The sequence below is a fragment of the Sciurus carolinensis genome, chromosome 1 (genome assembly GCF_902686445.1).
Source record: "Sciurus carolinensis chromosome 1, mSciCar1.2, whole genome shotgun sequence".
NCBI classification, from domain to species: Eukaryota; Metazoa; Chordata; class Mammalia; order Rodentia; family Sciuridae; genus Sciurus; species Sciurus carolinensis.
Genome location: NC_062213.1, coordinates 100,594,939 through 100,620,410, shown reverse-complemented (window position 1 = coordinate 100,620,410; position 25,472 = coordinate 100,594,939). Strand labels below are relative to the sequence as shown.

Sequence of the window (25,472 nt, the reverse complement as noted above, 5' to 3'; positions counted from 1 at the left end):
TAATGAAATTTACACAACTCCAACTTATCCTTAGTTAACCCACTCAAATGACAATTATAGATATGAATGGAACACACATGAACTCAAGCAAATCTCTTTGATCGTCCTTTATCAGAAAGGATCCTTCAAAAGCATTTCATAGGCATTGGGTAAAAATTAGAACTTAATCAAAAAGTTACCCAGAAAAAGCAAGAATAATAACTGCATAAAAAAAATGACATATTAATATCTTGGGGCATTTAACCTATGATCCTGTTCCAGAATTGATATCCTCTCAGCTTACCCACCTGTTCATCTATTCTCCTGACTTATTATAGGTTAAAAAGAATGAAGAAGCTGTGTTCATTTATTCTGAAGGAGAGGGGAATTTCTATTCCTTACTCTGATGACAGTCTATTTTTATCAGCCACCTCTCACAGAAGCTCAATAATGTGCATCTTTCATTAATTCATATTTTAAGGTTAATTCCTGTTCCCTTAAACATTTTTTACTTGTAAATATTGTAGTTCTCAATTTTTTTTTTTACGCATTTCAAAGTTTTGGACAAAGCACATTTCAATTTGTGGATTACCCAGATGCTCTGTTCTTTATTCTGTACTGGAGCTTCTGGCCACTTAATACTCTTCACTGATGTGAAGCTTAGCTGAGTGTAAGATGAAATAAAAACTAATAATTTTTAAGTCTTAAAACATGAGTTTGTCACCATGTATTTCTGAGACACTTGAACTTGACTATGGATTACTTCAAGGGATCTTTTCAAATAATATTTTAAAAATAATAGCATAATTTCTCTAAGATTCCTGTATAGAAAATACTTTCCATGAGCATGTTTACAGACTAACAGTTCAAGTGGGAACCTAATAAAGGAAAAACAGAAGGCGATGTAAATAGTGGGTCCCTTCAATTATGTGTGGGTCAGAGAAATCGATGGCAATACAGACAATATAAAACGGCAGTAAAGAACAGGGGTTTGGGGTCAAACAGAATCAAGTTTGAACCCCTCCTATTTATGAACTCTGTGACCTTGAGCTAAGCACTTAATCTCACTAAGGCTGTAAAATGAGAACAAATAGAACATCTAACATTTGTTGATTACGTTTTATGTGCTGGGCACTGTGCTAATTCTGTCACATGCATTCATTATCTCATTTCATCCTCAAAATAATCTCATGAGGAAGGTACTATTAATATCTTCATTTTACAGATGAAGAAATCGAAGCTCAAAAAAGGTTGGGTAACTTGTCCAAAATCTCAGTTATAGCAGAGCCCAGAACTCAATGCACATTTGTCTGGCTATAAAGACCAAGTTCATAAACACCACATTATATTGTGTTTATATTGTGTCCTTGTGGTAGTACTCTCCTTATAGTGTGAGTTGGGAGTATTAAACAAGATAATCTATGCAAAGAGTATGCTGCACATTGTTGGTGCTGTTATTATTACATATTATTCTTATTACATGCTACTTTCTTAAATTTGCATAGATTTTTACTGTTTACAAAAAGCATTTATGCAGTAAATGTAAATGTGTAATGGAAACTGGATGAGAAAGTTTAAAAAACTTGGTTGAGTTCATTTCTTTTACAAGCACCCTGATATCAAGATCCAGATCTTTTAATTCCAGCATGCAGCAAACCTCACCCTGCCTTTTAATCACTGTTTTTATACATTTCATTTATTACTACAAGACGGATTAGTTGGGTTCTATTCTTACGTGCCTCAAAATTGTGGCTTTAGCTTGGTAAATCTTGAAATTTGTTTCTTGATTTTCTGCCTGATTCTCTCCTTTATGTCAGACAAGTCTCCTTCCAGAAATGTGGAGGAGAGAGAAGCTTCATTTGTCTGACACCCACATTCTTTTCCACTGTTAAATCTACACAGGTAGGTAGATGTCAAACTATGAATGGGCTGTGCTTTTTTAAGGTTAATTTTAAGTTGGATGTTTAAAGATCCAAGCATTTTTCCTACATTTTGAGTGGAACTTAGATCCCAAAATGAAACCAAGTAAGCTATCATAAACTCATGCCAGATACAGAAACGAGAGAGAGGGAGAGAGAGAGAGAGAGAGAGATGAATGAGAAAGATGAAGCCTGGATCTCTCTTCTTCCTTTTAATCCAAGCTTGTCCCAGATCAAGTTCTGAAAGTTTTAACCTTTCTTGTCTTCCTACCTCCTCATGTTTTTTCTCACTTCCTATGTTCCTTATCTTTCTATTGCTCTGAGTAACCCCCAAACTAGGCCAACCTTACACCGAAGACTCTTCTAAGCTCCAAAACTATCTCCTTGTTTCTCCTGTTTTTTCCATTTTACCCTCTAATCTAAACGGGTATTTGATAGGAACTAGGTGTTTGCAGGAAAGGAGAGCAGATGAAATAGTTCACACTAAAGCATAAAAGGCTGATTTCCTTTATCCTTTCCAGAGGCGTTTGCATAATAAAAAGATTATTATCAATGCCAGTGAATTTGTAATTGGTGAGAATTCTTGCAGTGAAACAAAATAAAGTGAAAAATGACGACTAGACAGAAGGTTATTTTGGACAAGGCCTTACTGCAACATAGGTAGTGCAGCCCAAGGAGGGTCTCTTTTGCTCTTCCCTTTATGCTGCCGCCCTCTCCAGCACACAAAAGCACATGTGAGTCCAAACACACATCTCATTAGCAACCTTGGTTTCCAATCTTTTATTCATCAACCTAACAATTTTTTTAAAATTTATTATTATTGTTATTTTGTACCGGAGATTTAACCCAGGATGCTTCACAACTGAGCTACATCCCCAACCCTTTTTGTTTTTTAGTCTGAGACAAGGTCTCAGTTGCTTAGGGTCTCGCTAACTTGCTGAGGCTGGCCTTGAACTTGCAGTCCTCCTGTCTCAGTCTTCTGAGTTGCTGGGATTCCAGGCATGCACCACTGAACCTGGCTCAACCTGACAATAGCACCAGGGACTAGAAAGGGTTTTACAGCATATGTCATAAGATCATTTTATAATTGAGGAAACAAGGCTCAGATAGCAAGGACTGGGTTCAAAACTGATGAGAGGCAGCATCTGCACTAGTATCAAGATCTTCTGCTAAAGAATCTGGGCATTATCTACACTCCATGCTTAACACTCAGAGATCTTGTCAAATAAACTTAGAAACGCTTGTGCATTGACCTACCTGTTCACTCACCCACTTGGGTTTTCTTTTTCTCTTTAGAGTTGGCAGGTGGAAGCCATCAGTGCTAAAGACATTGATAGTCTGACTTGGTGTTCCTACCTATGTGTTCTCACACAGAGGCTTAGCCTGCTTTTTTCTCTGCCAAGTGGGACTGTGGAGGAATTGGGAAATTAGTTATCCATTGGAGATAACATGAGATTTAGAAGTACCTGCAAAAATATTAGGATTATGATTACTTCCCTTTTTGTTTTCTCATTGAGCATTTAGTAATATTAATAATAATTGGAATTATTATTTATTATTAATATTAATTACTTTTAATAATAATTGGAACCACTTTTTTACCTTCTTAGTAGTACAGCATAGTGTGAAGATCATTCACCACTAGAAAGATCCTCTGCCTGGGCCATATCTCAGCCATCACTTCCTGGCCGAGTGACCTTAGCAAGTTTCTTAACCATGCCTCAGCTTATTCATCTAGAAGGTGGAAGCAATACTATTTCTTACCTAATGGAGTTATTTCTAATATACATATAAGTGCTTAATACATGCTAGCTGTCATTAGTACGATCCAGCACTTTGTGGTTGTTTTTTATTTACTTTTTTAAATTTTGAAAATATATTCTTATATTTAAGGAGGAAACTTTCCTGATCTTAAGTGTGTTTCTCCCTTGCCTGGCAGTCTAAATTGTCACGAAAGGTTAAGGTGACCCTTTATGTAATTATTGTCTAGGAGGCCTCATTCTGTATAGTGAGTCACCACCACTTAGAAGCCGGTGGTGAGTCAGTCGCTTTTAAGGGGAGGTCAGAAGTTCCCCTGGCTCAAAGTGAGAAAGATCCAAGCCCAGTCCTGGGGTGCAGAAACTGTGTGCTTATGTGGCCAATTGGACTTGGAGTGTCATGGAGAACTTGGGCTACTCAAGTGAGAGGGCATAACAGAGTAGGCAAATGATGAGACTGTGCAGTCACACAGAGCTCAGTTTGATTTCAACTCTTTCTCTATTTTGCTCTGTGATCTCAGACAAATTTACTAAACCTCTGTGTGCCTCATTTTAAAATTATCTGCAAATGGAGATGGTCTTAACAGAAATTACTTCATGGTGTAAATTCTTGGGGAAATGCTGAGAACAAGTAAATACTCAGTAAAAAGTAATGATCTTCATCATCACCACCACCATCATCATTGTGCCTGGGAGTCTAGACAGACAGTTCTAGGGGTTAGCAATAGTGAGGAAGCAAGCTAAGGGGAAAAGTAACAGGAACAAGAATGTCTTCAATGTGTGGTGGGTTTTAGGTAGTAACAGGTCATTTAGCTAGGATCGAGTTTGAAAAAAAGTTATAATTTATTCCTTTCTCCACACCAATGAAGGAACAAGTGATGTGTGCGCACGTGATTTTCATTTTGTAGAGGAAAACCCTGAGGAGTACAGTATAAGCAACCTTCATGCAAAACTGTAGCTCTGTTTTCACACCCATTGGGGGCTGAGCTTCCACTAGGTTCCTGGCTTGTCAGGGTAGCTGTCCTGGTCTCAGCAGAGGAGACCTTGTGCTGTCTGACTCCACAGCATGCTAAAAAATATGAATGTCATGCAATCATCCTGTCGTTCTTCTTCCTGATCTCAACTGGCCCTCCTGATTTCATGCCAGCTGTAAATTTGCACATCCTTTGTGCTTCTTTTTTGCTCACATCTTATGTCTTCCTTTGCCATCCCATTTACTCTGCATATTTCAATCTCTGGGCTTCCATTTCTCTCTCTCTCTCTCTCTCTCTCTCTCTCTCTCTCTCTCTCTCTCTCTCTCTTTTTAATGCAGTGTTGTTTCTCTTTCCCTTTCTCTTCTCCCCCTTTTGCCACCCCCAGCTCCTCCCTCCACACCAATCAAATTCCTGCTTGCTTCTTGCCATATCCATTATCCTACTTCATTCCCCCCCTCATTCCTAGAAAACAGCTCACAGAGACTTACCCTTCCCCCCTCCAACTCACATGCCCACCCTCCATAAATTCCAGCAGCCTGGCAATCAGTAACTTTAGCATCACACTTCACAGCTCTCATAGTTTACTCTACTTGTTACTATTCTCTCTGCTACTGCTCTCTAGGGTTTCTGCTAAAAAAAAAGAAGAAAGAAAGAAAAAAAAAAAAGAAAGAAAAGCTCCACTTTAAAAATATCCTGGGCACAAGTTGAACCTACAGTTAAGTTTACTCACACATTTACACATTTCATGATTTTATTTTAACTGGTGCACAGGTCTATTTTCAATGATACAGCGAAGAAAGACTGGATCCTCCGGGAACAACAGGAAAGAAGAAAACCCACCTAAACATTCAACAGAAACCCCAGTCCTGGGTCCACCCACCGTCTTATCTCCCCACTCCCCTAATCCCAAACTGATGGGACTTTGCTTTTTCCTTTGTTGGGTCATTTATTTCACTCTTCCTAGAGCTCAGTTGGCCTCCAGAGTCTGTGTACGTGTGCACACGTGTGTGGACACTGCTGTTTTTCCAAAGGGCTCACCTCTCTTCTGCCATTTTACTAGGACACAGGAGGCAGCTCTCTGCTCTTGCTCTCCCTCTCTTTCTCTCCCTGCCCCCAACTCAGCCTGGGCTTTTCCTGTCTCTTAACTCCACCAGTGCAGCAGCAACTAGCTGAGCTGCTTGCGTGTGTGTGTGTGTGTGTGTGTGTGTGTGTGTGTGTGTGAGAGAGAGAGAGAGAGAGAGAGAGAGAGAGAGAGAGAGAGAGTGTGTGTGTGTGTGTGTGTGTGTGTGTGTGTCTGCCTGTGCAGCTAGGCCAAGCCTGCAAGCCTTGCCTGTCACTGGAGAGTTTTAGTTTGCATTCAGAAGAAAGGAGGAGGGGAGACAAGAGGGGAGGAGGAAAAGGTGGAGGGGGGAGGAGTGGGGGGGTGCGGAGAAGGGAGGGAGAATGTCTTGTTTGTGGCTTGTCAGCAATTGCTTGAGACAAGCTTCCATGTGTGAAAGCTACTTGGCATGAATGCCTGGGCCGTACCAAGTGTCACCGCAGCAAGAGGGGGAGTCAGAAGAAAAACAGATCAGACCAGAGCAGACAATAGGCCCCTAAAGTGTTCCCCCTAAGTTGCTTTGATGTTGTCCTGGTGTCTTGATACCAGGAGGCCAGGGATTGCAGGAAAAGGGTCTTTTTTGTCTTCATTCACTTTCCCCCCTCAGTTTCTGAAATGATTCTCCAGAATTTCTCCTCATAAAAAAGGTAAGAGCCCTAACAATTCCTTCTTCTGTGGCAGGCTGGTTCGCCTGTGCCTGGAAGTGGGGGTCTCATTCCTGCGCTGCTCAGGAGGAGCACAGGGGTCCTGCGATTGGAGCTCTTGCATTGCCTCTGGAAGTCTTTCCAAGGCACTCAGGGCTGGGGATGGCCCCTCTTTCCAGGGAACCCCAGTAACACGATCTGCGCCTCTGGGTTGGTGGGGGAGAAGGGGTGGAAGGAGAGGGGTGGGAGGAGGGTGGAGGGTGGGAGGGAAAAAAAGAGAGAGAGGGAGAGAAGCCTGAAAGAGAGGGAGAGAAGGGCAGAGCCCTCCTTCAGAGAAACCCCACACCGGAGCCCAAGGAGGCCTTGCAAGCTCCAAGCTGTACATTCTCAGGCTGAGCAAGGGCTGGCGGGGCTCTGCTGAGTGACTGCAGAGATTGCATTGAGCTTTGTGTGTGCAAGTATGCCTGTGGGTCTGTGTGTGTGTGTGGACTTCCCTCACACCGCCTTGGCGCGCCTGGTTGTGAAGGGGAGTTACCCCAGTCCTTAGCGCCCCAGCCCAGACTCTCCTAGGAAGAGCGGCATGGCAGGCAAGAAGGGAGAGCAGGAGAACTCTACCACGAGACAATCCAGAAACTTTTCCAGTCTCAGGGATTTCTCTGGTCATAGACACTGTAAAGCAGTTGTAAGGTGCCCCATGCCTCAGTTTCCCCACCTGTAAAAAATAAGAGAAAGCTGATTGGGGATGCTGCACGTCTCCCTGGGATTTAGGAAATAGAACCGATCACTATGTCTAAAACGCGAGGAGAAATCAAGCTAGAGATGCTGTGGAATCACAAAGTAGAAGTGTTATCATGATTCTTGATCATCACCATAATGATAATAAAACCATCATTAAAGACACCCTGAGACAAATAGACCCGGGAGCACAGATCAAGTGTCTGAGCATTTCTAAAGAAACAAAAAGCCTTTTTCCACCTGTTGGCTTCTGTCCTTTCCTCTTGTGTCTTTTCGTTAGATTTATTGGCCGATTTGTACAGAGAATGGGGTGGGAGGGGTTGGGTTTTCCCCTTTCCTCCTCCCTCCTACATTTTTTTTTTTTTAAAAGGTCAATGTAAGATGCTTGAGAAAGAAAATGTGCCTCCTGTTATAGTAGTTTATTCAAGACCTTGTATTTTCTGGCACTGGCAGAGCATGCATACACATCTGTAAACTCTACCTTCGAGGTTAAAGATTTTTATTGTGGCTTTTAGAGATTAAATGAGATTTATTTACAATTGCCGTTTATCAGAGAGTAAATACCTTACTGTGTGTGTATGAGGGTAGGAATGTGAAGGCTGTTTACTCATTGGTGGTTTTGTGGATAAAACCTTTTGCTTTTTAAAGTGACGTCTTGAGAGGTGGAAGTAGAAAGCTGAAATCAGTACCTAATATTATCTCTAAAATGTTTGTTTGGAAGAAAAATATTTATGCATATATATATAAATTTTTTGAATTGTAGATTTTCTTTCTTCTTGTCTTACACAGTGATTGTTTAAGGCTCTCAGTTGTAGCTCTCTCTGAATTCTCTGCGGGAATTTTGCTTTCTTACCTAATTCTAGGTTTTCTATGACTCTGCTACTTGTCCAAAAAAATCTGTAAAAGTCTGGGAGGCTGTGACTCCTTCCACTCTAAGAGCAAATGCTTATCAGACTGACTCCCTATGATAGCTAGAGATGGAAGCAAAGGGCCAGGCCTGGTTGAGAATATTTTTGTTCTTCCCATAAGAGGCCTGGAAACCTGAGTTCTAGGCATGGGAAAGGATGATGTCTGAAAGACATTTAATTGGCCTCAATCTGGCAAGAAATCCCCTCCCCATTTAATGTTTTATTGGAATAGAGCTATACTTTATATCTTAAAACTTAAACTGTTTTCTACTATTTAGGCAGAAGATCTTACCATGGTTGTCTCTGGCAAGCTCTTGGGGGTTCAAATACCTTTCTAAAATGTTAGAATTTCAGAACTCCAAGGGAAAAGCATCATGTTTTATTTTTTATTCATTTCTTTATTTTATTGCAATACTGGGGATTGGATTGAACCCAGGGGGCTTTACCACTGAGCTATATCCCCAGCCCTTTTTATTTTTTATTTTGAGATTGGAGTCTTACTAATATGCCCAGGATTTGCTCAAACTTGTGATACTTTCGCTTCAGACTTCTGAGCAGCTGGAATTATATGTGTGTACCACCATGCCTGAGTTCCTCATGTTTTAGATGAGTATTTAAGACCCAGGAAAGATAAATAATGATCTGAGGAGGCTCAACGAAGCTGTGGTGTCATCCAGACCTCACCTGGGGTTCAGAATGCCCTGTGGTGGTCATGCCAGCCACCCTTACCTCCCCTCCACACTCCATCTCACATACTCCAGCCCTTGGACCATCCAGGTTAGGCACCTTTTCCAGTTCTGCTTATTATGCTAGGTTCTAGCCATGCTCTCTGCTCTGCTCATGTCATTACATGGCACAAACATGACAAACATGGGTTACAACATGAATTCGCTCAAATTCATGTATTCATTTGTTTACTTAACTAATATTTGGGAAGCCTTATTATGTGTCAGGCACCTTATTGGGCACCGTGGATACAGAAAAGAGCACTACAGATGATCTCCTATCCATTGGGAGCTCATAAAGCTGTCGGTATGATCAACATTAAACACATAACACACAAATCAGTAATTAAACTTTTTTTTTTTTATTTTTAGTGCTGGGAATCAAACCCAGGGCCTCTCACATGTTAGGCAAGTGCTCTACCACTGAGCTACATCCCCAGCTCTTTTTTATTTTATTTATTTATTTATTTATTTACTTACTTATTTATTTTTGTGGTACTGTAGATTGTAGCCAGGGGCACTTTACCACTGAGCTACATTCCCAGTTCTTTCTATTTTTTATTTTCTATTTTTGAGAGGGTCTTGCTAATTGCTGAGACTGGCCTCAAACTTATGGTCCTCTTGCATCGGCCTCCAGAATAGCTGGAATTGCAGGTGTGTACCACCACACCCTGCTAGTAATTACAACATTGATAATATATATTAAACGGTATGCATATTATAATACATAGAGTTGTTTACGTTATTGACCTAAATTCTATAACTAGACATAAACTAATTGTCCTTTTCTTTTTGTGCCTGAGATTCCCTTGCCCCAGCCAATCCTGATTCCACTGGTGGCATTCCTAATCATGGAGCCCAGCAATTGCAATTACAAAGACTTAAGGAAATTCTTTCTCTCTCTGTCCCTCTCCACCCCACCCCCGTCCCGGCCCCCCAGCACACAACATAGCAGAGACACAAATAACATCTGCTAACCCTTTACACTTGTACTATTAAATAACTTCACACTTGTTGTGAGCTGGCCTATATAACAGTCATTAACTGGTAATTCACGTTAGTGATAGCCTCTGCGCGCTGTTAAATCCTAATAGGCATTGGAGGGGACTGTGGTTAGTGAGGCTTTCCTCTTGCTTTACTTATTCCATAGTTCCTGGTCTGATACTAAACACTTAGCTGCAGGAAACTACACCATTATCACTGTCATCTTGGAATTTCAAAGACAATAAGTGTAGTGAAATGGCTTTTCCCACTTCTCCCAACATACCTATATATAAAAAGAAAGGAATTTTTAAAAAAATCTCATAAACAGATTCCATTTTGACTGGTTTATTAAAATCTTCCCAGTTTGGTGATATCAAAGGTAGAGCCACCTCCCCTTCCCCCACTCCTAGTTGCTGTCTTCCTTGGAGAGAAGATATGGTTGAAATGCCAGTCATTTTTGCAAGAAGGCAGATTTATGTTAGTGCCTGTATCACCATTTTCTACATTGTGTCTTTCTCTGGTACTCAAGGAAATGTTGTCTTCAGTGTTGTCAATCCGTCTTTTTTTTTTAAAGGATTAATTTAATAGTTTAAAAAGAAGATAGACATGCCCACCCACACATAAATCATAGGTTTGGTGCCTATACTTTGAGAACCCCCCCCACACATTGTATGGTTAAGTCATGTCATGAGCAAAGTGAGAGTCATTTCTACGCACCCAGCTTTGTTACGCAGTGATGTGCCCTGCCCACATTGGTCTGCATTTGGCACTTGTGCCCAGTTCCTTCTTAGGGTAGGATGCACTCTATTTGCAAGTCTTTGATCACTTCCGATTTAACTCTCCCTCCCAAACGTGTTACTCACTGGGGAGCTGCCTCTGGCAGGGGGAATCTGTGTTGGCACTGGAAGAGTAATCCAAAAAGGGTGGGCAGTTGAGAAGTGAATAAAACAAGGACCTGGTTGGAGGAAAGGTTTAACAGATCATCCTTAACTCTGGGGAAATAAAAATGAAGACTGTTGTGATATTTTACAAGGTTCAATGTGTATGTAACTGTGTGGAAGTAAAACTGCTGGAGCCTCTAGTCCCACTAAAGGCAAAACTAACACTATTTAATATAAGGGACATTCCCCAAACTCAGTCCCAAATACTGTGTTTGCATACAGCTTATTAGTGGAAATTTTGTCCCCCCACCCCCCACAAGAGACATAAATATGAGATGTAAAATAGAAAATTTCTCCATTCCTTGTAAGCCCTGACATTTTAATGCGCTCTAAAATATCTAGTCTTCTCTTATAAGAGATCTGTGAATTAAGTAATAATGTTATCCTTCTGTTATTGGAATAAGGTTATATGATTGACCCAAGAACTCAAGAAAATAAGGTGCCACATGTGGTTGGTGAGTAAATCTCTCTGCTAGGTCTTCTCTTCAAGAGAGGAGAAGCAGAGAATTGAGGCAATCACTGTGCTATTCAGATTAAAAGTACTGTGTTGACATGGAATTAAAATAATTGCCATAGTATGCCTCGCCACCACCTTTTTTTATTTTTATTTTTTTTAAGACTAGGACTTAGAGAGTATTGATTTTTTTTTAAAGGATCCCCAAATCTGATTTAATAATGACATGTTTTCTGTGGGGTACATTGGAGCAGCTTCTGATTTTGGTTTTGCCAAAATCCCCATTCTAGTTCTCTAGATCTCTTTTGGAATGAGAGAATTGGATTAAATCATCTTTACAATTTCCTTCCAGCTCAGCTATTCAGTGTTTCTGATTCTGTGAAGAGAATACTCCATGAATCTAGTCTTTTTGTCGAGAAGCCCAAATCAAGAACTATGGGTTTTGTGGGTATCTAGGATTCATTCCTGTCCATCCACCATACAAACTATATTGGCATTTTGAGGTGGAAAGCACGATAGGAAAAAGTGGGCTTTTAATTTATGGGTTTTAAAAGAATTTGCCAGTCAGCATGCAGGCACATGTGCAAGACTAAAGAACCATTTTCAAAAGAATAGGCTGTTTTGAATGCATGTCTTCCTGTATAATAAGTATGAATTTAAAATGGACGGGCACTGGGTCCATCTCCTAGCTTCACCGGTCTTACATGCCTTTTCATAGGAACCGTGCTGTTTCTTTTTGAATTATGCTCACATGTTGTTTTGAGGACGCAAAGGACCAGTTTAAGCAACTGTAGTGCTGATGATACATGCTATGTGTTTAACACTATGCTTTTGGGGATGACAGGACTATTGACAATCTTTATGATATGCAACTCCCAAAGGATGTTATTGAAGACTTGCTGATATGTTATATATATATTGTGTGTGTGCATATTATATATACCTTTAGGATGTGAGTAATAAACTGCTTCTGAAATGTGATTGAGGGTGAGATAGAGAAGATAGAGAACGAATGATGTTTTCATTAATCATGTCACCCTATGAGTCATTTCAAGCACTAGTCATTTAAAATTGGTTAAGCCTTTGAAAAGATATAATTTTAAAATTTTACATGATAGCTCTTAATGCAATTTTTAGAACCCCAATGTAAATTCTTCTGTCATCTTTTAGTAATATCATTTTGCTTGTAGCAAGGGAGACCATTTCAAGGCTGCTTTGACAGTTAGTAAACCAAAGATTCTTTTAATTGGTCTTATGGTTTTTTTCCCCCTCATCTGAAAAAGAAAAAGTATATAAGATATAATTACTTTTTAATTGGGAAAGGAGATTTTGAAGACAATGAACAATTCACATATATACAAATACATAATTATCTTTGACCTGTATTGATTCTTTTATTCTGGGTTACTTAAAATTCCTAACACTGGATGTCTTGTTTAATTTCACAACAATCTTAAAAGGCAAATACATAAGAGAAGTGTATTATTGATTTTAAAGATAGAAAAGCAGGAATGAGTATATCAGCAAGCTTTTTAAAACATACAAATATACTCTAGAAATATGTAAAATATGTATTATTAATGAATGCTAACTACTATAAAGGAAAAGCAGTCTCCATATTTATTATTATTGTTGCAGATCTAATTTTTAATGGTTTAAGTAGTTATCAAAAGTATTTTTTAGTCACTTAAAGATTTAAAATGCCTTTGGTCTAAAGCATTGAAAAACTTTAGTAATTCCACAAAAACCATAATCGCTCTTTTTCCTGAAAAATAAATACACAAACTCAAAACTGCCATTAATAGCATTTGAAAGAAACCAAGCCATCATTTAGCTCAGAAGAAACATTTGTGAACCTGGAGATAGTTTTCTCTTGTCTAATACTAGATGTGTTGGTTTTTTATTATTCTTGGGCTTGTGTAGTCGATCTGTGTTTGAGGAGAGAGATTTTGCTGAGATGTGTGGACAAGAGACACTTAGAGTGAGGGTCAAGGGCACTGGTGCTCTACGGATGCCTGTTTGGTGGCTTACAGGATAGAGGTCCATGACACATCAGGGTGTCTAAAGCAACTGTGATCTAAACGATGTCGGACTTCAGTGCCTTTGCCAGCGCCCAGGCCGCCCCTCTCCCTGGTATCCTTCTGCTTCATCTTTTCCACGCCAGCTCCTGCTGCCTTTAAGACTTATCCTGGGCATGTCTTCTGGAAAGCTTTCTGACCCAAATCATCCCATCGTCATCACCCCACCATGCTCTACCACCCAAGCTGGGCATGTATTTATGTGACCCTTAGCACCCTGTGCTAGATTCGTCTGCCTTCCACTCTAGGTTGTGAGAATTCTTTCGTTTTCGTACCCCTAATGCTTAGGAAAGGGTGGAACAAAGCAGGCAATCAATAAGTGCTGTAGGATGAAAAAACAATCCACATCAAAATATAGCTTATTAATTAATCTAAGTACAAAAAGAATGACAAAAAAACCCCTCTGAATTTAGGCATTATAATCTCACATTCTAAAAAGGAAATTTCCATAAGGTATTCATTCTTTTTTCTCATTGCACAGAATAAATTGCACATTCATAATGAAGTATTTCATATGCCTCCAAGACCCTTTTCTTGCTCCCAGTTTTTCTCCCCTAAAGCTTGTTTTTCATGCTTCCCATTCTTGGGCCTTGTTATTCCTCACTAATAATTTATTTTCTTATGTTGAAGAATCACTGATGATAAATAATTTGGTTACATTTGCCTGTCTTACCCTGTTAGGACCCTTTATTGATATTTGGGTAGTAGCTACAGGGAAGTTTCTTCTCTCTCAGAAGTGGAAAATAAAGAGATCTTTGAGGAAGTCTGGGCAATCAGAGAGCAGTAAGGTGAACGCCTGGCTTCCAGGAATCTGCAGTTGTGACCATCAGAAATACAGAACAATACACTTCAATTTTCTAAAAAACGTTTTAAGTGCTGAACTCTCTAGAAAAGGGCTTCCAGTTGCAAAGAACTGACTCACTCAAGTTTCCTCAAGAAAGGGGGCATTCATTATGAGGATGCTCACAGACAGAACTGGAAATCAGAACTGGAAACCTTTCCGGTACTGAGCCAGCTCTGAGGAGAGCCTCCCATCTCATATCAGTCTCATTCTCTCACTGTTTGCTTTCTCAGTCTCCTTTGGCTACCAGCTGGTTTAGTCTTCTAGCTTTATTCTGGGTAATGTCTCTCAATCTCATAGCTTTTTGCTTATACCCATTCATTGCTTTTTTAACTTGCTGGGACCCCTAAGTTCAGAACTCTGCCTTCTCTATTCTGCCCCCTTCATGGCTTCTTCCTCATGGTTTCTTTATATTCTTCTAGTTGTTTTTTTGCTGTTAATTGCTTCGTTCTTCCAGAATTCCCTAATGCAGATTCCCAAGAAAGAATCCAATTAACACAACTCATCATATCACTGTAATGCTTTATACCCTTAGCCCACCTGTGGTTGGAGTTGTCCAAAGGTTTGAAACTCCTCTAGTACATGATGCTGTGGCAAAGGAAGGTAGGTAGGGCAGGGGTGTTGTTACTTGATGTAAAACAGGTCTGCTTTTTAGAAGGAACTATGGAAGGGCCATTTTCCTCCCATGTAGTGGCAACAAATATATTTGACATATCTAATGTAAGTACATTATGGAAGTCTAGGAAATTAAGGATAACCAGGTTATTAAAAATTAAAATGTTTAATAGGTGATAATTAGTGTAACAGATAAAATGACCATGGAAACACATAGCAAATTCATAACTGAGACAGACTGGGAGAGGGAAGTATATTAAAGTTAACTCTTATATGAATGATATCATTTCATTATTTTGTGCATTTGTTAAAAAGCTAGAATAGGTGAATAGTGAGAGTGAACACATATTGACATGGATTCTAGAGGCCAGTTTACAAAGCAAGCATAATTCTAGAATTGGAGACAAGGATGAAAACAAATAGAAATACTAAACTCCTCAGGGTATTTCTTCTCTGTATGTGTGTGTATTGTGTTTTTTTTTTTTTCCCTTAACTTCCTTCATCTAGTCTTAATCCTTCTTATCTGTAGTTTCTGGAACAATCTGAACTACTTATGTGAACTTGAACTGGTTATTCCCTCTTCAACTCAATTTACTCAACTGTAAAATAAGGAAAAAAATTATTATTTCAATACTTGTTGTAAGAATTAAATTAGACCATATATTTAAAGTGACTAATATATTACCTGGTATATAATAGGTCTTCATTCAATTGTAGCAATTATTTTAGCACATAGGAAAGAAGGAAACATTTATGGAATGATGTGTTAAGTAAATTTTCACTTATTATTTCATTTATTTCTTACAAACAATCCTAAAGACCCTGTATTATTATTTCTATTTTATGAGTGAGAACACCACAGTAATTATTTCCTATATGCCAAGGACAGAGCTAAAGTCTTTCATACATTGTCTCATTTAAACTGAGATAGATGCTGCTAATATCTTCATTTCATAGTTGAAGACACTGAAATCTAGAGAGTGTAACTTGTCTAAGTTCATACAACCAAGGTCATAAAACTAGTAAAGATAATTATAGCTTAAGTGTAAGTCTGTGTAAAACTAGGTTCATCTGACTCCAAAGGTTTTGAAAAGTTATAAGTGACTCGGTCAAGGTTCAAGTCTTGTTAAGGGCTTATTCAGTTCACTACCAGAGGTTCATACTGATTAAATGAAGGATTGTGTTAAACGCACACCTATAAGGAGCTTGCATCTGAATCCCAGTGACATGATTAAACAGACTAGGGCAGATTTTGGAAAGGTTACAGATTTTAAAAAAACTTAATAATTTAAATATGTCAAAATAAGATTTCCAAGACCTGAAGAAGTGATTTAATAAACATATGGTGAATATTTATTGTGTGTCAGGCAACAAAAAATGAGCTTGGCATTGTGGGGAATGCAAGATGAATGGAGCACGAATCCCTACCATTAAGGTACTTTCACCTTGTTGGAGGGAGATGATCACACAACTAATTATAAAGTACATAGCAATGATCAAAGAACACAGTAGTCAATAAGTTGCAGAGAACAATTAATTTGGCAATGAAGGAAATGGTGGTAGAACTGGGGAAGACTTCATGTAGGAGATGACATTTGCCGTGGTCCTTGAGGGACAAATATGGAAGACCCAGAAATCTTCTGTTGTTTCCTTTTTCTTCACATCAGTGGTGTTATTAAAATGGCATTAACTAGCCAACTTTATAAGAAACTAATACAGTATGTAACTGATATGTTGACAGTGTTTTCAAAAATTAGGTTCTCTGAAAGTAGAGAAGCATCTGATCTGTTCTTATTCATTATAAGAATGTATTGACCTTTTCCTGGTCTATACTTACATAGATAACTATTGAAGGAGTCAGAAAATGAAATCTCCTGTTCTATGCTTCTGTCCCCAATTCTATGTTCTAAAATTGTGTAGTGTTCCAACAAGGACCCACAAATCCCTGGAGTGACTAAATGATGCACTAGTATCAGTTCTCATGTGGTACTAGGTAAGTACTAAGGTACTAACAGGTAGATCATGTATTCATCTACTCCTTGATTATAGAATTTAGTCTGTAGCTTGGAATTCTCAACTTTTCTTACATACAATACCAGGTTTTCTGAAGAAATTTTTAGAGTCCTCTTTTAAGACATTCTGTCTAATTTCCATAAGTATGTCACAACTGGTAGTCCAGGTGTTCTGGTTGTTGTTTCAGGTGGTTACTTAAATTGAGTCTCTACATTCTAAAATTGTTTAAAGAGGTCTTTATTCACATGTAATAAGAAAATGCATACTATAAAGTAGAAATCCAGTGAAGATCTCTTTCTTTGATTTGGTTGGGCCTTATTCAAGTCTCCTTCTCCCAACTCTTATCTGTGGACTTGAAGCTCATCCTTTGAGGCCTGGCTCTATTTATTGTCACTTTCCTCATGAAGTCTTTCTCAATTTCTAGAACCAGAAGAACCCAGAGTGTCCATGTTATGAACTCTTAAAATGACTACAATAGTTACATGTGTTCACTACCAGAAATCACTTAGTAGGTGATATGCAAAGGGGCAGGTATTTACATTCAGTTCACCTATGCATCTGCCACAACACCCAACAGGGTTCCTGCCTTACAAGTGGTTGGCGCTCAGAGTTGTTTATTGCAGTCAACGGAATTCAATGTGTGACTTCTTTGGATTGACTTTGGGTATGGTAACATTGATATACGTTTCTGGTTTCCTTTTGAAAGAGAAATGCTGCTTTTAAAAAGTCTCTTAACTGATTTCAGGATGAAAGAGATTACATACTATAAACGGTAATTGTAATTATTATTAATAAACATCATTAAAATAGTATGTGCTGATAGAATTACTTCCTTTGCTTGCTTTTGCTGGCAGAGCGGGAAGGCTTGATAAACTAACTGGTCTTTTCCATCTTTAATATCTATGATTCTTTGAAATTTTATGTAGACAAGTGCAAGCTAATGTACACTGGAAGGAACAATTGAAACAGCTCATGCTCACTGATGGGCTCTGAATTACTCTACTTGTAAGTGCCCAGGAAAAAGATCTCGGATTCATTGTGGATTGCTCAATGGAGACATCTGCTCGCTGTGCAGCAGCAGTCAGAAGAATGAATGAGATATAATAGGCTGTATTAACTTTGAGAATGGAATAAAGAATAATGCAGAAAATAATATAGTGCACATAATTTGGCATTGAATATTTCTGTAATTACAATAAAACATTTTAATGATATACATTGATGTTATGACTTCACCTTAAAATCAAAATTCGGCATTGGGTCCTTTCATTTCAAAGAAAACAAAGCAGAAATACAAAGGATCCAGAGAAAAACAACAGACAGTCTCAAAGACATGCAAGGGATTTGCCTATAACAAGCAACTGAAAAGACAAGGACATTTTAATTTGGGTAAAGGGGGAAAAATGACTTGTATAAATTTATTTAAAATTAATGAAAGTTGCAGAAAATTGCTAGAGCTAGCTTCTGATTATCCTTGGTAATGGAGGTTGGAGATAGGCAGGATAATTGAAATCCTTGATAATCTCCAACCCTCATTTTAGCCATTAGTTGCAGCATCCTTTCCTACCAAAAGTTTTGACAAATGAATACACACAAGACAGCACAGCACAGGGTTTGTGAACTGAACAGCTCTAGAGAAAGGTGATCTGGGATCTTGGAACGCACACAGAATTTGCAGTCAAGTGACCTGAGTTCTAGTTTACCATTTGCACAAACCTGAGTGATGTGCTTAGCTTTCATGACACCCAATTCCCACATAGAAAAAAAAAAAAAAAAAAAATGGAGGGAATGGCTTGTTAGAAATAGTTGGAAGAGTCTGGTGAGTTGTTATGTGAGATGCTGAGTGCTAGTTAAGAGTGCCTGCTTTCTACTCTGTGTGCCAGTCTCAGGAGCTGATATAGCTCCCAGCATCTGGGGGCTATGTCCACCTTCTCCTCTCTTCAATCTCATACTTTTATGTTCTTGGTGGGGGACTTTAGAGATAAATAAAACATTTCCTTCATCTCTAGAATCATTCTCAGCATTCCTATTCCCTTATTCCCGGAAAGTCTTAAAATAGTTTTTGCTTACATCTTTATTAATACATGATTATTTTAAAGTCATCTCATCTAGTCTTCACAATAGCCCACTGAAGTGGGTACTGCTATTTTTCTCACCTTTCAAATGTGGACACTGAGGCATGGATGACTTCAGAACACAGGGCGGAAAAAAGAGTCAAACCTGTGCTCTCTTGTCTCTGGGTTGATTTACGAAGGTTAGAAAACTGAGTTATGTGACTCCACTGGGTCCTTTCCTGAGAAGTGATTAGCCTTTCCTTATTTCCCTGGGAACTTCTCTTCCCTTTGGCAAGGAGTACAGGACGCGCCTCCTCCAAAGGAGGTTGTCCCAAGCACTTTCTTCCTCAGTAAGAGACCATCTTGTCTGCCTCAGTACATTGTTTTGTGGCTCTTAACATTTTATGTTACCAACAGTAGAAACCCCCTTATACCCAATTCAGTTCATAGTTAGTGATTTAGTTGAACAAGTGAGTTAAAGCAGGAATCATACAAAATGATGGAATCATTCCTTAAGCCTTTAACTTAAAACATCTCTCAAGTTTTTGATGTAGGGCCAAGGCCTCATCTTTGGAGTTTAGGACCTCCAATTAGCACTCTGCATTCTATTTCTTATATATATATATTTTTTTTTATTTTTTTTTTGGTCTTGGTTTCTTTAAAGTGGACCAAGATTTTAAACACAGTTGTGAGGCAATTGAATTTTTCCAAATTAAATGATCTTTGACAATTGGCTGTCCTGTGCCTAACTTGACAGCACAATTTTATTGTTATTGTTTTATTTTAGTGACTCACTTTTAGTGTCTGTCTCGTACATTCAACTTAGATCTTATAGAAACAATTTATTTTTTGTACCTATATTTCTCTAAAGCAGTTTAATTAAATCATGTAATTACAATAATTAGAAGAACTAGCATAAATAGGTCTAGGAAAAAACACACTGAATCTTTGTGAGCAGACAACTCAGCAGAGTATGGGCATCCCAAAGTTAGTCAACTAGCAACTGCAGCTCAGCGTGCTGTGGGTCTTACATCTGTGCAATTTTTGTGTGATTATGTATTGCTGGGGATTGAACCCAGGGCCTTGTGCATGTGAGGCATGTGAGGCAAGCACTCTACCAACTGAGCTACATCCCCAGCCCTTATATCTGTACATTGAAAGAGGGGATGGAGACCACAGCCAAATCAGTGAAGTGTTGTCATTTGAGAGAACCAGTGCTCAGTATGACTTCTGTTCCATATCTCTGTTCTAGAAGATGAATGCCTTAAAGGCATAGCTTTTATCTTTCTAGTTAGTCCCAGAACCTAGCATAATGACAGGCATATAGGGGGTCAAATGAACATTGACTGAGTAACTGGCTAACTGATCATACTCCCTGCACACCCTCTGCTGGGGGTACCAAGCAGCAATCACTGTCTAGAAGTGGGTCTGGAGAGAGGGAGAGAGAGAGAGAGAGAGAGAGAGAGAGAGAGAGAGAGAGAGAGCACTAGCAAATGAATTTCTAATATTGCTGCAAGATTAGATGGTATATACCATTAAATAGTTAAAAAATGTAAGGCAGCTATAAAGAAGTGGATTTTGTGTAATATGTAATTAACCTGGCCAACTTCACTGACATGAAATAACAGCAAGGCAACACGCTTGATAACATTTTATAAAGGATTAGATATGTTCTTACATGAGGAAAAATCTGCACTTACAACCATGGTATCTGACTACCTAGGAATAAAAAAAAAAAAAAAAACCTCTGATGATTATGTTCGGGGCCAGCCAGGTCAAGAAAAAATTTCCCTTACTGATATATCCTTGCAGCACTGAATTCATTATATGCTTCTTGTGACCAAGTAAAGCACCTTGAATTGAGCACCAGTAGAGGAAAGAAGTCAAATCTGAAGGGTATTAAACTTGACATAGACATTCTGTGGCAGGTGATTGGTTTGAAAAAATGGGAGTAGAGTGTTGGCAATGGCAGGAATTTCCTCTCTCCTCATATAAAGCAGGCAAACACATTTAGCCTTATGCTCAATAAATGAACTTCAATTTGAACCAAAGTATACTGAGCAAGCAGAGTTGGAAGGTTACAGAATGTTCACATGACCATGGGAAAAATGGGGTGAGAAATAATATGCATATTGTATATATACATAAGTGTGTGTATGTGTGTGAGTGTGGAATAGAAATAATACTCCATGAGGTCAGGTGAGTGTGAACATTCTCACTAATTTGCCATATTGGGAATCTGTCAGCCAATTCCAGTTATAAATTCTGGAGAACCTCCCTATTTCTCAAGAGGTTGTGAAAAACTTCTAGAAAAGAAGAAGGGAAACAGCACTGTATTGAACACACATTGTGTGCCATTTATTATGCTAATTGTGTAATATACAAGTAGTATATTCCTTTGAATATAAATTGCTATTGATTTTTGTAAGTCCCACTTTAATCTGTCACTATTTGAAAAAAATAAACACTCCCAATTACATTGTATGTATGCTATATGTACCATCAATATTAGAATGTTTAATAGCTTCATTTCAGAGCTGTTAAAATGTGATAACATATGCATCTTAGAATCAATGAGACATTGTATCTCATTTAATCCTGCCAAAAACCTTTAAACTAAGTATTAATATGGGTAGATGAAGAAAGTGAGGCTCAAAGAAGTCAAGTAATTTTAATAAAGTCAAATAGCAGGAATCAGAGCTTGGGTTTAACCCAAATTTGTCTGTCTTCAAATTCAGTGCCTTTTCTGTGGTTCTGTGCTACTGACTCAAAATAGTACTTGCCCAGAACTCAGAGATTTTTTAAAATAAATAAATAAATAAATAAAACATTGTATTTCACTAAAAGCATTTACCTTTGGTTCTGTCTCCCAAAGATCAGTGACAGCCATGATTTTTGAGGGGTAGAAGGAAAATTTGAACTCCTCTGGAATGGTCTGCTGTCTGTATTCCTGATGATAACACTCCCCTCAAGGAGCTACACAGAGTCTGTGGAAGGGATCAGTGAGGACAGCTTAGTGAGTCACTGAGGCAGCTTGGTGCAACTTTCCTGAGCTTCGCTTTCATCCATTCACTGGTCCTGGCTTTGTCTGTAGAGACATGTAGTCAGTTTTACCCATTTTAACAGATGTGGTCCTTCCCATATTTGAAAATAGGTGTGGGGGTCCCCTTAAAACTTCTCTTCTCCAGGTGGAACACTAAATTCCTTATAGAATACTGTATAAAATTTTTTCTCTCTGGCCATTGCACTTCAGTTTGTCTGTATTCCTTTTAAAGAGAGGCTTTCAAAATTGATCACTTGTCTCCCAGGGAACACAGAACTCTTACCTCCCTTGCTTTAGGTACCACACATCTCTTGGTGTAGCCTGGGAGTATTTGATTTTTCAGCACCAGAATTCTAGACTCCTCCCCTGCTCACTCTCTCTCTACACTCTGCTTCTCCTCTTCTTTTTTACACATGCTGCTATGTAGGCATCCTGGACTTTTGTATTTATATGTTGGATTTAAGTTATTTTTGTTTTTATCAATTTTGAAATTCATTTTTTAACAATTGACATTTTGAGGGTTTTTTTTTTTTTGGTTTATTTTTTGCATTTGCATTTGACAATCATTTCTCCCAATTTTATAGCATCCTCAAATGAGATTTTTTTTTTCTTTTTCTTTTTTTTCTTTTCTGTCAACAACTGGAGTTTTAGCACTGTGATAAGACACATAGCCAATGGGTTTTCTTATTTTTATACTCTGTCAAATGAGATTTTAAAAAATGCTTTCTGTAGCTTTAACCAAATTATTGCTATATAAATTGAGCAGGATAGGTCCAAAGACAGAGCCCTTTGGGAGGTCATGATAAATCTTTTGGTTGTTCAGTTACCAGTCCACCAAATTCTTCTGTCATTCTCTGTATTTCTCTATCTTTTCTATAACAGATGCTTTTCATCTGTCATCCCATTATAACCCGTGCAAAACCTTCACACATTTTTGTTCCTGTCTTAAAGTTAGGCAAACTGAACCATAGATAGGTGCAGTAACTTGCCCAGGCTCCTCTGTTAAAAGTAGAGTCAGGATTTGCATCCAAGTTTTCACATCCCACCTTGCTGAAATGCAGAGATAGTATTTTTTCCTCATATTCTTGAACTACAGGAGAATACTTCTGACCCCAAGGAACCAAATGTCATAATAGAAATGCACCTTCATCCCCCTTCCTTCAGAGAACCACAGGCAAGAGAGTGGACAACTCACTCCTAACGATAGGGCTCATACCTTTATCTTTCTTCTTTAAAAGAAGAAAGAAAGAAAGAAAGAAAGAAAGAAAGAAAGAAAGAAAGAAAGAGAGAGAGAGAGAGAGAGAGAGAGAGAGAGAGAGAGAGAGAGAGAAAGAGGGAAAGAGAGAGAGAGAGAAAGAAAGAGAGAGAGAGAGAAAGAAAGAAAGAAAGAAAGAAAGAAAGAAAGAAAGAAAGAAAGAAAGAAAGAAAGAAAGAAAAGTTGTTGAAGGACCTTTATTTTATTTACTTATACTGGTGCTGAGAATTGAACCCAGTGCCTCACACATGCTAGGCAAGTGCTGGACCTCTGAGCTGCTCACACCCTTATCTTTCTATTGACCTCACTTACATATAAAAACAGTGTTTGAAAAAGAAGATTATTTTCTGGACTCTCTGGGCAATGGAATAGTAGTTGGCTTTCCACAGCCAGGGACTAAGACCCAGAGAAAACAGAGATATTAAGCTGGTAGAAAGGGCCTTGTGCTTATAAGGCAAGCTCTACCGACTGAGCTATCTCCCCAGCTCAAGCTAAACTCTTGATAATAAAATCCCATATGCTCTCAACCACACATTCTAGAAACCAGAGTTAGAAAGACTTGCCTCTATTCACTTCTTCAGGACTCTACACTGCAGAATAAATTAACAGAAAAGAAAATTAACATAAATGATTCAGAACCACCTGGCTATTCAGACCATGCTGGCATCCAGCTTGTTGGTTGACAAGAAAGGTGTGGTTTTCATGAGGATTCAAGAGGAGCACCAGTCCCATTGTGAGCAAACTCACACCCAGGAAGCCCCTCACGAAAGAAACTAGTTTGGATGGATTCGTTCATCTTCTAGGAGGAACCTTTTAAGCCATTAAAAAGGAATAAAAACAAGGCACCCTTATTCATTGGTTCTTCATGACTCTCAGATATAATTAATAACAGATGGTTTTCAACTAAACAATGTACTAATGGTCCATGTAATTTAAATAACAACAATGCCATGGGATTACTGTCTTATTCATAAAGAGTCGAGGTCAATGCATGAAGCAAGAGATAGTAAGGAAAGGTTGCTTTGTTGCTTCCCAAGCAAATGTTGTACCCATTTTCTAGAAAAAAGAAGAGAGAGAGAAAGAAAGAAAAAAAAGAAAGAAAGAAAGAGAAAGAAAGAAAGAAAGAAAGAAAGAAAGAAAGAAAGAAAGAAAGGAAGGAAGAAAGAAAGGAAAAAAATAGAAGACTCTGCTTCTTGAGCAAGTTCTTTCTGTACCTTTCTTCCAAAGCAAAGTCACTTAAAATAAATGAACTCACCAATGCAATTGATTGAGGTAAACCCCAACACACTAATTTAGTCTTTTTGGAATGCTAATATAGTACAGTGAAGAATTGGGAAATTAGCTGAAACTTTTATCTTTTTTTTTCAGAAAAGGAACTGTTCAACTCAAAATTAATTGCTAAGGGAAATGGTTTTACATTATTTCCCATAAACCCACCATGAGGATTGAAGGACTGTGGGTAGCAAAGAGCCACAGACATGGAATCTATGTCCTAGGGCACTGTTAACACAGTGCATAATTCTCAGCAACTCCCATGTGACTTTTTTCTGACATCCATTCCATGTAAAACAATGGAAAACTATTTCCACGCTTATTTGTGTTTCCCAGGAGCCCTTAAAAGCCATTGTGAAGATTAAAGGGCTAGACCCTTCTTGTTCCCTCTTATGACTATTCATAAATTTCCCAAAATCATCTTATTGAGTGATGCAGCCCAAAGATAAATTTTAGGATCTATTTGTCTATTTATTCATTTGTTCATTCATTCATTCAACACATTTATCAGGTACCTCTTGTAGGCACTTGTTTTTCTGGTAGGTGTTAACAGGCATAAAAAATGAATAGTATTCAGTCCTCATCCTCAAAGAGCTAATAATTTGGTAGTGGAGTAAGACACATACCCAGATAACTGTAATACAAAGAAGAATATAATAAATGCTTTAAAAAGGTTCAGGCAAAATCCTGTGGGAGTTCACATCTAGTCAGAAAGAGCAGAGACAGTGCCATGGAGATGGTATCATTCTACTCCAGGGATTGAATGGCAAAGGATCTCAACAGATGTAATTGAGGGAGTGTCAATTCACTCCCAGGAAACAGTATAAATAAAAGCAAGTCATGTACAAGAAAAGCAAGTAGATCAGTTTGGCCAGAGTACAGGATGCATATAGGTAAATGTAGAGCGAAGAGAACTGAGCAGTTCTTGATAAAAAGGTGGAGGGTTAGAGAATTTTGATTTGGTTTCTTAGGGACTGGAGGTCTGTTCAAAGTTCTTGAACAGGAAAGTGACAGAAGCAAACCTTTACTCAAAGACATCAACTAGGGCGATACAAAGGAGAGGTTGAGCTTCATAAACACTATTGAGGCAGACTTGATGGGATTTGGCAACAGATTGAATGGGGGAAGGGAGAAGCTCACATGCCTAGGTAACTGGCAAAATGATGATGCTCTTAAGAGAAA

General features: G+C 38.5%; 1 protein-coding gene, 1 non-coding gene and 1 pseudogene across 4 annotated transcripts in view; 1 reads left to right on the top strand and 2 right to left on the bottom strand.

Moving 5' to 3' along the window:
* Positions 1 to 25,472, bottom strand: part of LOC124989253 (60S ribosomal protein L10a-like) — a 137,895-nt pseudogene that overhangs the window by 84,206 nt on the left and 28,217 nt on the right.
* Bcl9 (BCL9 transcription coactivator) overlaps positions 6,199 to 25,472 on the top strand; it is a 79,994-nt gene continuing 60,720 nt past the window's right edge. For all 3 annotated transcript variants that reach the window (XM_047517178.1, XM_047517154.1, XM_047517160.1), the window contains exon 1: positions 6,199 to 6,375. The gene's annotated coding sequence lies outside the window, so the exon portion shown is untranslated. The remainder of the gene's footprint in view (positions 6,376 to 25,472) is intronic.
* Positions 22,387 to 22,469, bottom strand: LOC124968778 (small nucleolar RNA SNORD71). Its single transcript, XR_007105841.1, has one exon. It is a non-coding gene; the product is annotated as a small nucleolar RNA SNORD71 (small nucleolar RNA).